At 42.2% G+C, this 13,246-nt stretch overlaps 1 long non-coding RNA gene across 2 annotated transcripts in view; it reads right to left on the bottom strand.

Moving 5' to 3' along the window:
• The window catches only part of LOC121066812, a 139,513-nt gene that overhangs the window by 114,979 nt on the left and 11,288 nt on the right, over window positions 1-13,246 (bottom strand). For both annotated transcript variants that reach the window (XR_005817974.1, XR_005817973.1), the window contains exon 2: window positions 9,470-9,644. This is a non-coding gene — a long non-coding RNA (uncharacterized LOC121066812). The remainder of the gene's footprint in view (window positions 1-9,469; window positions 9,645-13,246) is intronic.

Genomic DNA, 13,246 nt, shown 5'->3' with positions numbered 1-13,246 from the left:
TTGCCTTATAAGGGTTATTCATTTCAGTATGTAGAAATATGAAACCACACTATGAAATGGTATCAGATATGATGGACAAATTTATAAATCTACCAAAAGCAAGAGGCAATCTTATTTTCCCCACAAGAAACCAGTCCAAATTAATTATGCAGTTCTCCTACACAAGAAATACAGCAGACATAAAAAACATCACGATGTTTCTAAATTATTTACATTTTAAAGACCGTGTATCTATTCATCACTAAAACTGACCTTCTTGAACGTGTGTCCTTATTTGATTTAACCAGACCTCATGAACCAAGCAAGGAAAAGAGGGTGAGAGAAATGCCCCTAAAACTGTCTGGCAGACTGCAGGGAGGACACAGACAGTCCGGCAGACACTGTCCTTCCTGGGTACATCAAATCTGACTGACTGCCTGGGTAAAACATTTACAGCACTGGGCTCTGGATTTGTACTCTATCAGTGGAAACACGTTACAAATCACCCACTCATGCTGGGAAGGCGTATCAGCACAGGGCTGGACAAAATGAATTTTTTTGCAATTTTTCTGAGACAACCCCAGCCCGGGCAGTCACCCCATATTTTACACTTTTGTTCAATGCTTGTACTGCCCTTGGTAACTGCATTGAAAGTGAAACAATTCTCACATACACGTCCCCATCAACAGGGAATAGAGACACTTGAACTAAAGCCTGAACTAAACAAAGGTGTGCAAGGATGCACTTGGAGGCACAACTGTAGGCATCCAGCTAGGTCCATGCCCAGCTCCAGCCTTCGTTCTGCTACTCCACTGCCTGCGATGGTAGTGGCTGTTTTGTCACATGAATTGTCATTGTCAGAGCATCAGCATGGCTGGATTAATGAAGTGTGCCACAACCAGCTACTTGACAATGCAGTACGACTGCAAAATAGGTTTAAAATATCCCATCCTGTGACTCTGAAGCTGTGAAGTTACAACACAGATCACATTTCGTTTGAAAATCCCTGCACGATCTGCCAGGAAAACCCAGGCTATGTAGAGTTGTGGAGGAAAAATATAAGGTATGCTTTCTGTGCTATCTAGCTGTCATAAGAATAGGTTGCAACAAAGCTTCATGAATACTACCAATAATTATGGTGACACAGTTGAACTTCATACAGGTGATTTAAACTGGGAACGTCAGGAAGCTACAGGTGGCTGACAAAGGAGGCTTCATTTAGAGACCAGGGACTGGAACAACTGGGGGGCCTTCTTCTGACCTCACAACATTTTTTTTAATCAATGAAACTCCACTGATATCCATTGCTAGGCTACTCTCAACTGATGCTTGCCCAAACAATTTCTGAACTGGGGTCCCGATCTTTATCCTCCAGTCACCACTATTTACATTTTGCTCAACACAGAAACACCAAGGTGCATTCTCTGGGCTCGCTGATCACTGTCCACCCCAACTTCTCCCATCTCTCTTCTTCACTAGTGTGTATCCTCTCTGCTCCCAATCTCTTTTCTCTGCCTGTAACTCGGTGATTCATCTGTCGCCTCAGGGAAGGGCACCTGACTCCATTGCTTAACTGCTGTTACAAGTTGCTGCACAAATCACCTGGCATTGCAGAACTGCCAACAACTTTCTAATAGAGCTACAGCGAGCAGGTTTGCAATGCCAACATTCTTATGAAAATCTCATTTCATTTTATTAAGGGGTTATTCCAAGTGTATTGCAGTGCTGTCCAAAATGTCACCTTCAGTATTGCTGCACCAGCAACAACTTTCTGAGTACTCACAATCGAATCTGGGCAGCCAGCAGAAACTACACCCAGTTATCGGAAGCTTCCTTCCTCAGTCCTCTTACAGAAAAATGTCTTTCTATCCATATTATTTTTCAGTTCAATTTCCAGTCTTTTAAAATTATTTAATTAGGAATCTGTGTTTTAAAATACTGAATGAATTAAATGCAAATTAAATACACTAGTGCAGTGTTCTTGGCATAAGCCCATCTCGTATATCCAGGTATTGGGAGCAAGCTAGAAGATGGCAAATCAAGCCTGTTTTATGGAGAGCATAGATGTGTCCCATGTCACAAAGATGTGTCCCATTCAGTCTCTGGTTTCCTTGCTAAGACTGTTAGCTGATGTGGTGATTCCTGGGCCCCCCCCATGTGCGTATGACCTCCTATGTCAGCTTTTACTCCCTTGTCATCACCATAAGACTTCTGCCCCCTTCCTTCCTCTCGTGTAACTCATTGCTTTACCAGCTCTCAGCCTGCATGTTCTCACATCTCTGTAACCCCCAGAGAAGGGATAGAGAAGTTGGGTGGCCAATTCCTATGAAATACAGTATTTGCCTTCCTCTCCTCCACGTTTTGACAGCGCCACAAGAAGCAAGGATCTGCCCTGTGCTGGGTGCTGTCAGTGACTGGACAGGGGCAGGTGGGAAAAGAGGGTCCAACTCTCCTCATTCTGCCTCACTCACAGCAAACACGATAAATACCAACATGGAGTGAAGAATACCGAAGTGCAAGTCATCCCTTCAGTTCAGACCCAAAGTTGAAATGAATGGCTCTGCCAGCTGACATAGATTGATTGCTAGAAAAATAAGGGACAGACTCAGATATCCTCTTTCATGATGACTGTGGCACGCTGTGCTTTTTGCAAGCAGGAGACTTGTCCTGATACACATCACAGAGCTCCTAAGCTAGCCTCCTGCAATTGCCCAGAAATAGCTGCACACTGATGGACACTTGTTTCAGAGACAATCCTTATCTCATTTACTGCAGGATCCTGCTTTGTTTTAATTACTCTGACAGGGTTGGCTTGTCAAGTCATTCTGCTTGTTTATCTGTATGTAAGTAAAATACATGTGAACATCCACCCCAAGGACCCAAAGCTGCAAATGCCCATAAATAACTTCAGCTGAGCAATCAGTCTCATTGGGTAAACATCAGGGAGGAAGAAGAGGTACTTCCAATATTGACACAAGGACAAACTGGTAGAAACTGTCCATGACTAACCTGAGGCTGAAAATGAGGCAAGAGTTTTTAACTTGCAACTGAACAAGGTAATGGAAAAGCTTTCCAGTACAAGTGATGAAAAGCGAAAACTCAGGAAGCATTAAAATAAAGCTTGGCCATTCTCTGAGAAGCACTACACGACTTGCTGTCATACTACCGGACTGGAAGCAGTGACCCATGAGGTCTCTTTCGTCCCAGCGTCTGTACGTGACTGAAGTTACTCAGAAGCGTAAATGTTTATAGGATGGGCCTGGAGCTTGCGTCAGCATAGCTGGCAAGCTTTCATGGGTGTTTCATTCAACCCACTGAACTCACAGAAACACTGAAGGACGTGTTCCTAGTAAAAATGCACACACACACACACACACTACATATCTATACATTTTTGTAGGACAGTTTGAAGATACAAGTTACTAGTTACATGTATTTCAATGTATACTGTAAACATTAACCTGCATTTCTTGTGCAAATGATATACACATTTATTCACACATGCTAACAAGCAAGCCAAATAACTTTCACTGAACTCTAACATGGATTATATTAGCGTTCTTGTTAAAAGAAACTGAAGAAACAGAGATGATTTCTTCAGATGCCCATAGGGTATTTAGGAACTTTTAAAGGTATTAACTGAGCATGATCTAGGCACTGTGCCCCACACCTTGCAACACGGATTATGCACCAGAGCATTAAGCATACAGGTTGTCACAGTTCAAGTCACGGAGAAGAGCAATAGGATTCAGCCCTAAGGTGGCTTCTGCTTCATATGACCCTACACAATCTAGGGCCCTTGATAGTATTACCTGTAGCCTATACTGAATCAACAGACAACTTAAAAAAAAAAAAAAAACAAAAAACACAACTGAATGCACAGAAGTGAACAACCAGAAATCAGAATGTTCCAAAATGAAGTCTGAACCGGTAATCTGAACGATAGCACTTATACACAGAACTTCATCCTACGATTTCAACAGTCTTCAGTACATTGTGTAGTAACCTGTAAACCTACATTCGGCACCTTGTCTTTCTCCACTATTTCCCCACTGACATTTTCTTAGCTGCACGAGAAAGCATGTGTGAGTAAGATGATCATGAAGACGACAGCGGTACATCTAAGACAAGCCTTGCTGAGGACAGAGTTGGTCTCCATCAGGACAGAAGAGCTTTCCTTGAAACCATGTAAGAGGCAATGCTTACAGAACATACAATATATTTAGAACTGATTTCACCATAACATAAAATCTGTAAGAGGAGCTGAGTCATCTAGTCAAATTATATATGTTAACAATTATTTTTTACGAGAATGAGATGGGTATTCCCATAAAATTGAATAAGACACCCTGATTCTGTAGTCACCCATCATCGTTCATAACAGCCTGGATATAAAATACTCACACAAAGCAATTTTCTATTTTCTCTGCCTTTGTGTCAAGATAACACTGACTCAATGTCAAGGAGAATCTGCCTCAACATCTTTTAGCGTTGGTGATTAAGAATAGAGGGGGATTTCCCCAACCATCATTATTTCTAAATGCAAAGATTTATTCACTTGTTTACTTTTATTCATCTCTTCATCTGATCTTTTGATCAATGGAAATGCTAATGATACAGCCAGGAGAGCCCACGAGTAACAAATCCATTTAGCAGGTCTCTTTCTTAGGTTAGAGATTCCCTGAACCTGAAGTGAGTTGCTCCCAAAGAACTAGTGTGGATGGAGGCCTTTTGGCCTGGGTGTTTCCTGTAGGAGAAGATTTCTGACTCCTGTTGTGGGCGAAACTCCTACTTGTCCTGCCCCAAGGGTGAAAGATACTGCCAGGGAATTACAGTAATAAACCTCCAGGTCCCTGTCAAGTTCCAACCATCCCAATGAGTTATTATTCCCTTAGGACTCAGGAGACCTCAGGGAGGTTGAAAACCACTGCTGCTTCTACGGCTGACCCAACCCATAACCGCAAGGATCAGGCAGAAGAGCATCCTTTGCCAAAGCCAGGGCTGGAAACTGTGGGAGCCTGGCGAGGCCATGGCGTGGGCAGCAGGGAAGGCTCCCTGCCCTGCCAGGAGGCAGGTGGTCCCTGCTGCGGTGCTTGCACAGCCCTGTGTGATCGCAGCCCGCTTTCTGCCAGGCTGCAGACGCTCCCACCTGTTTGCTGGCAGGCTGCAGGACAAGCAGCTGCACCGACTGCAGCTGGAGCATGGTGGAGGTTCGCCAGGAAGCCCAGCAAAATGTCAGTCAGAGCCAGGCTGCTCCTACACGTGTACATAAGTGCCCGGAGAAGAGCTCAGGCAAACCTGTAGCACAGGCAGGGTAGCGGCAGGACTGCCCGCAGACACCCAGGTCAGTGCCCACCCGCAGCTTGCCAGGATCACCATGCAGCAGGTTGCACAAGGGGAGGGGAAGGTTTAATGTCCAAAACGCCCAGTCTGCCCGCCGTGGCATGGGCTTAGCTCTCAGGCCAGATGCAGGCAAACTCAAACAAATAAAAAGCAGCAAGGAAACACACCCTCTGAGCTGCTGGGGCACCTTTGTACCAAGGTTTTCACAGTGCTCTGATGACAGCAATGCCTTAAAATTACTAAAGGTAATTTTTATATTACCTTTTTTTTTTGTTTTCTCCACCATTTATAAAGTCCACATTCAGGTGCTTCATGCAAGAACCCAGACTGAAGACAAAAACTATGTTAATTTGAAGCTGACCCTTTACCTCACCAGATGTCTACCATATCCACATCATACATGGTGGCAGCAAGGTCACGCATATTTGTAAAGTAATGGCAACATCAGACTGAGTAGTCATACAGACAAAACTTTCCACACGATCTTACAGACACACACACGCGCGTGGAGGAGAGGCTACCACTGATCTCAGGTAGGATCTGCTTCTCTGTTGATACTCAGTCCCCGTGAGAGCAGGATTTTTTTTTCCAGTCCTCCAAGAATTTGTGGACTCCCCCAACCTGCCTTCAAACAACAGAAAGTAGCACATGCAACAACTGAAGGAAAGCCTGAGCAAAATTATCTGTAACCACTTAAGATACAAATATGCCAGAAGTTCCTAAGTCATCTGATACTAATTTCTGAAGAATTCAAATAGGACTTGTGCTATTGTACATGCCAGAAACCATAAATACAATGCTTTCTCTTATCATTCTCTTCTCTCACTTTAGGCAGCTTGATAACATTAGCTCAGTATCTGCTCTATTCCTCCTTCCTTCCCATAACAGAGCATAAGGAACCTGTGAGACCTTTCTGCTGATTTATGTTCAAAGCTGGAGGTGAAACTGCTGTATTAGAAGATCACTCTGAATTTAGAAGCCAGGCCACACAGGCTTTAAAGGAAGAAATCACAGAAGGTGGCAAACAAGAGAAAACTTAGAAGAGGGATAAATTAGCAAATGGCAGAGTTCACCAGGAGGTAAGGTCTGCGTGCTAGCCTTTGTGTTTACACGCTTGCTTGTGCGGATGCAGATCTGCTTGAATGTGCTCCTGGTGAGAGAGCAGCTGGGACTCTCAGCTCACACTGTCCGGGCTAGTCTGAAGACAGGAATTTCAGATAGTGAAGGAAGAAAACAGCATCTAGAGTCGTAAAATACTCAAAATAGGCTGATGGGCAAAATAGGTGACCTCCAGAGCTGAAGTTTTAGCTTTAGAAAAGCCTGCATAGTTCAGTGCTGTAAGTTTCTGAAGTACATTACAGATTTTCATTTAAAGCTAAAACCTGAAAGTCCACTGATTTATTAAACTGCAGAACTAGAGCCAACAGGTATTTAAATATTTCTCTTCCTATCAGACTGGAATCCACAGAGCACTTTGCCTCCCATGAGGTTACACAGGGATGTTTAGTCTGACATTAGGTGTCAGGAGAATCAGCTGAGGGTAGGTGCACAGGGGAAAAACCAGCCAGGGAACGAGACCTGTAGCAAAGGCTGAGTTGATCAGACTCTCCAGCTGCCTTAAGACATGCAAAATTCAACATAAACAAGTGGTTGTATTATTCATCACATAGAGAAATTGAAATAAGATACAATAAAACATTTTACTACCAAGTTATAAAAGAATCTGAAGCAAATATCTGTAGATATTGGAAAATACAGTTATGTTATCCTTGGGCTAAAGCAGATTTTGAACCTAAACAAAGGACTTTTTCCTCTTAGAAAATGTTAAAAACAAATTTATGTTCACAACCTTGATTTTTTATTTAGTTTTCTTCCAGGTTACTTAACTCTTCTTAAAATCTCTTAAAATTTAGGCCGTTTTTCAGGTTATAATTTCAAAACAAAAGACAACATATTACCTTTGTATAATATTGAAGTAAAACACTGTGTATTTTCCTAAAGGAAAGACTGATACCTGACAAAAAAAAAACAACTGTTTTGTTATTTCTAAATGTGCCCTAGAAATCTAGCTAAAACTGTTAGTCAACAACAGGCATACAGAAACAGCTCCTATGGCCCTGTGGTGTACCATAATAAATACTGCTAATTTTTTTATTAATTACTGCAGTCACTCTAGCAGATGTTAAACTCATAAATAAGAAAAACCAAACAGCTGTGACACTGTCCCAAAGGTTTTGGCACTCTTTCAGGAACGGATGTGGCAGGAGAAACTCCTAATAGGAGAATCCATTTCACAAAACTTCCAGCCCGAAGTCCACAGATCAGAGTTTTTTGAACCAGTTTCAGCTGAACATCTGAATCAAATAGGTCAAGATTTACTAGATCCACTAACCTACTTTCCTTCTGAAACTTATTCCTCTATTTTTTTAAGACCACTGGCATACTCTCTAGACACTAGTATACTTAAGGTGCTAGTATAGATAGCATACTTGAGAACACCTCAGTGACACTGATGAGTTTTACCTCTTAAAGTTACTCTAGCACTGAAAATCCTAAGAAAAGTCCTTTTCTCTTAGCTTACTTAAAGGCAAAACTTGAGAGTGGACCTTTTGGAAAATAAACAAACAAACAGAAAACTTTAATTTCTACTTCATTTGACACTTTGCTGTAAAACACACCTACTAAAATCATATTTGCCATACCAAGCGTATTTTTAAATGATAGGATCTGGAAAACTCAGATGAAGAAATCCATTTGCATTTCACCCTGCTTGGCAAGAAGTAGCAGCTCAAATCCAGAAATGTTTGGGACACCATAATGCCAGAATGCAGACAAGTTTAGAACAGAACAGAAGTAGAATGGCAAGAGCTATGCACCTCTGACTGTGTCTCAAGAAGCCCAACGTGGTAGCAAGCAGCCCTGTTGCTGTGTTCTGCATCCCCATCTGGTGTCCTTTAATGGTTTTAATGAAAGCTCTTACACATGGTTCTTAAAACAACCCATCTGTTTGCTGGGGTGAATTAAAAGATGTAAACGCAGTGTAATATGCCAAAGAATATAATAGTCTCAATATAAGATCTGACTGTGTCAACCAGCAACAGGTTCCAGCTGGGGCAGCCTCATGGAACAAAGATAGCCCTGGGCTTAATACTGAGTAAAATGCTTCTGAAGTCCCAAATCAGGCGAAAGAGAAATAAAGCTCAAGACCTTGACCAGATGCGCAATACCCAGCCGAGCGCACAGTAAGCATGCTTCCACAGCAACATTGTATCAACATGGACAGTCCTGATACAAGCAGACCTCTGTTTTGGATGGCTAGTACAGGGGATGTAGTACACACTCACAGATAACGCTTCAGCAGAACTGATCCTTTGAAGTGCCTGTCCCTCTCGGCTGTTGTGGCCACAACCTGAGTTAGCTCACATTCTGTTTTAGCCAAACGGGGACAGAGTCACAGCAAGGCAGCTCTGAACTCTGCAGCTCAGGAAGGACCAGATATCCTAAAGTACTCCAGTATGGCACTGATACAGTCAGGGCTGCAAAGCCCTCAGAATCCCAGCTGTACTTCTCTTTCTGAAATCTTTCCAACCTCTTCCCACTAAATACAATAAACAGATGCAAATTAATTAAATCTACACATTAAATAGTTATTGTGCTAAGGTCCACAACAAGTATTTACCGCATTATAGTGTTTAGTACACATTGTCAGGAGAGGAGGCTTAAGACAGACATTCCTAATGACCAATCATTTCCAGTCCTAACGACCACTTTGTCTTACTCAAACCACCTAGACGCATGCTGACATGTACATTCTCCAAGTCCCCTGTTCCACAGGTTTTTAACTGGGATTATCTCAATTTTTAGAGCTTCCAGCTTGCTGAAAAGATGCGGTTGACTCTGCACATCGCATGAGCTTAGTGTAATCATGCTATTCAACAAACACATACATGAATTGGCCTAGATAACACACCACCCTTTCAGGCTGGTTGGTTTGTTTGTTGGCGTTTTTTTTTTTTGAAAACAACTTGCTTTTCATTTTGATTTCTTATTTATCACAGCAAATTCCTGACCTGTGACTAGAGTTTGCAGGTGTTAACATAACACAAATTATTTAATGTTTTACAAATCTGGATTAATTCAGACTTACCAGAGGCTCTCTTGCGATGATTTTCCCTCGAAGGTTGATCGAGATGACAAAACGTTTGGAGATGATAACTCCTATCTTTCTATTACAGCCTTGATGGTCTGATAAAGACTATAAAACTGCAACCATTAAATCTCTGGTCCCTGAATTCCCCTTGAGCATTTTTCTTTGAGATCACCTGAAAGAGATAAACAGAGATGTGAAGAGCATGTGATGGAACTGTTCCAGCATCGATACTGATAATATTACTTGGCTTTGCATTTATGCTAATATCAATAAGCGGGTTTTATTAATACTTGATATCATTTCTTGAGATTGTCTTACAAAATAATCTATAATGCAAGCTTTCACTTCAGAAAAAAAATACTTCTTGCATGCATATGCCCTGTATTAGGTAGGAGAGACAGCCTCTGAGAGACGATAATCAGAGAAATTAGAGAGGAGCAGAAATGGAGAAAAATGTTATATATATATATATTTAAAGGTATATATATGTATAAATTTATCCTCATAAAAATTGGTCAGAAACATCATGGAGCCTAAGCTGTATATCTTGACCAGTGACCGACGCTCCTAAATCTGCGTGGGGTAGCTATGGAAGTGTTTTTCCCCTTGTTTTTAACTAGGTTGCACAATCTGACAAAGTTCAAGAGCCACTGCTAACGTTTCTCTTTCCTTTTGCTTGTCTGAGAAAGTTTGCCAAACAATCCCATTTTATCCTAATACCTTCAAGTCTTTCTCTGCCTGACGCTGCAGGACCGACATACTTAAAATACTACTCTTCAAAAACAGCTACTTCCTTTCTGCTGCTATACTGAACCCCAGCTAGCAAATAGCATCTACTTCTCCCTGTGCTACACGCACACCTTTTATTACCTTCCTTTGGACATCACAACTTCCCTTCCCTTCCCCTAAGTTTGCCAAGGAACTACTTTGATCCAATGTGGTCTGTGAGAAATGATGGGCAGGTGGGAGCAGTAGAGAGAACTGAGAGCTGGTCACAAGTCAATCCTGCTGGAAGTTTTCTTTTGAAGAGGGGTTATCATTTATTATATTATGAAATGAGGTACCAATATGACTGATGGTTACATTCAACTTAGCAACAGAAAAATAATACAAAGCAAAGTATTTAAAACTTCTGTGGCTCCCATAAGCTTAGTGGGAGCACCTCCGAGGTTTTGGCCCACTGTGGTGCTGACATCCTCACTGAATATGAAGCATGTGGAGAAGACAAATGAGTTTCCCAAGAGATGACAGAAATTCTGGAGCAGAGAAGGGACCTGAAAACGTGTATTACACCCTAATCAGCTGAATGTTAAAAAAATCAAAACTACACAAAGATTTTAGATTCCAGCCTGGTAAATATGTTCTTTTGCTTGCCCCAGAAGCACAGCAAGCATACACTAGTCTGCCATAATTCACACACAGGTAGTCTGAGCTTTTACTTCATTGCCTCTGAGAGCTGTTTGCTAGCTGAGATTTATCTCAGCTAAAATGTTTTTGCACACTACTGTTCAGGCACGGCTATAATTTATCAGGTGTTCTCCGTCTTTTTTGCATGAGGAATGCAGCAAGCACTGAGACTTATCCTCCCAAATGTTCTAGGTTCACCTGAAATCAGCCTTTCTGAGCTCATCTTAATTGTGTCCTCGTGACTCTGCAGTAACTTCAAAGAGCGCCGTGAAGACCACACAGCTCTTCCTGCAAACAAGCCAGCAGGACAAGCATAACCCCTACTAATAATGTCGTAGATGCTAGACCACACAGAAGACTCCTGCAGCGCCCTTTAGGCTTAAACATGTAGGGGGTCTGAACTACTTGCTGCTTAGACCAATTCACAGCAGCTCCAAGAATCCCCTGCGCAAGGCATGCGGTGAGTTTCATGCCCATATGGATGGGTGTAGAGGTATAGATCTTCCCTGTCGATCAGATAGCCATGTTAGTTTTGCCTCAGCTTGCAACAGGCCCTCCTCAAAGCTTAATGCAGCAGAGAGAAAGGTTCACACCCGAGTACCTGACAGCTTGCCAGTTAAGGCAGTCTCTCTGCCACTGTGAAGTCTTCACTTGCTGCTTCACAGCAAATCTGGGGGCTTTAGCCCTCGTCATTCCTGATGGCAAGAGGCTGCATCATCCCTTGATTGCCTGAATACACTAAGACTCACAAACCATCATGACATCCATCTTTAGAAGACTCTGAAGATGCCCACAAATAAGTTAGGAAGGGAAAATGGCTGGCTTAAAAGCCCTAGTCTTGTCAGGTCACCAAGTACTGTAGTACAGTTAAGATTCAGGAAACTGGGAACAGTTGAACTACGGAGTTTCACTAACAAAAACTTGTGGAAAAAAAAGTGATGCAAATGGCAGCCATCCAAAGAGGGGCTTTGTGACAGAGGTATACAAGTGACAATTTTTTGCATAATCCTATGTAGGTCTTGCCATGGATCTTCAGGTCAGCAACTTGAAGCTGCAGCAGAGGCTCCAGGTTTGGTTGCTAAAGGCAGCAGACTGATGTGCTGTGCAGCTTGGGCTGAACAAATGAATGGGATAATTCATCACTCTTCCCTTGACCAGCTGTCAACAGGTGACTTGCAGTTGTCTTAACATGAGTACTCACTAATTAAATTTTTGTGTTTAGTAATAGCTAAAAGTAGTTATTGTCTGAGAGTTCACCACAGCCAGTACGTCTGGACTGTGGTTGCTGAAATTCAGCCGTGGAGCTGGGCTGGTTAGTTTTGGCTGGACACACAAGCTATAGGTATAGTTTTTTTCAGTATGTTCTGAATTTCTGGCACAGGAGCTTATGATTTGAGCTAATCATCATTTCCTCATCGCCCTGGTTTCAAACAAAACTTTTCCTTGTTTGAAATTGGGAGTTTTATCGAGGGTAAATGGAGGCAGTTGGGAGGGGAAAGAGAGAGGGTTAACATTTTTCAGAGGAAAGACCGGCAGGGCTGGGATGGCTCTGCTGGGGAGGGCAGGAAGATGAGCTGCTTCAGCTCAGTAGTCAGAGGTGCATCTTCAGAGCACAAGGATGGAAAATCACAGTTCTGGATCACTTGGATGCTTTGTCCCCCTGTATATGTCCCATGATATGGCAATCTTTTCTTGCTGCAAACTTATTTTCCCATTCACTTTTCCCAGATCACAGATGTTGATACTTTTGATCTTTGTCCTAATTTGGTATACACTAATTAAACTAAACACTTGAAATTCTGCAATGTTAGAAATACCTTTTTCCCACTCATTTCCAAGGCTGTCTGGGACCTTGCATTGTCCTTGAATGTGACACAAAGGTTACTTAACCTGCTCAAATACTTACTGGTAAGGAATCCAAAATAAATCACAACTGTTGCTAAAACAAATTGGTCTGAAAACCCTTTTTTTTTTTTTTTTGCAGTTGCAGTATTTATGGAAAATGTTGACATAGGCATTTATCTCTAGATTAGAGCCAACTACTCTCACAAGGAAAAGGACACAGTCATTTATTCCTGCTATTAGGAACAAGCCTTCCGCTTTCTGGGATGGTGGTACATTGAAAAGAAAGAAATAAAAGAATCTGTGGTGCACAAGGAGAAGTTGCAGTTCGTGTTTGAGTCCTTTGCCACTAAAAGTTCTCCTTTGCACAGAAGCCAAACAGGGCAGACCCTGAACAAGATCCCTGCCAAGACTGTGATTAAAGACTCGCTCTCTGCACCTGCCTGTTATTTTACTGCTACACACCTGCAGACGGGTTTCAGGAGCCTCATTATTGCTCACTTGTCTCTGGCCTCATTCTGACAG

The sequence above is a fragment of the Cygnus olor genome, chromosome 3 (assembly GCF_009769625.2).
Source record: "Cygnus olor isolate bCygOlo1 chromosome 3, bCygOlo1.pri.v2, whole genome shotgun sequence".
NCBI lineage: Eukaryota > Metazoa > Chordata > Aves > Anseriformes > Anatidae > Cygnus > Cygnus olor.
This window is presented reverse-complemented; position numbering and strand designations above follow the sequence as displayed.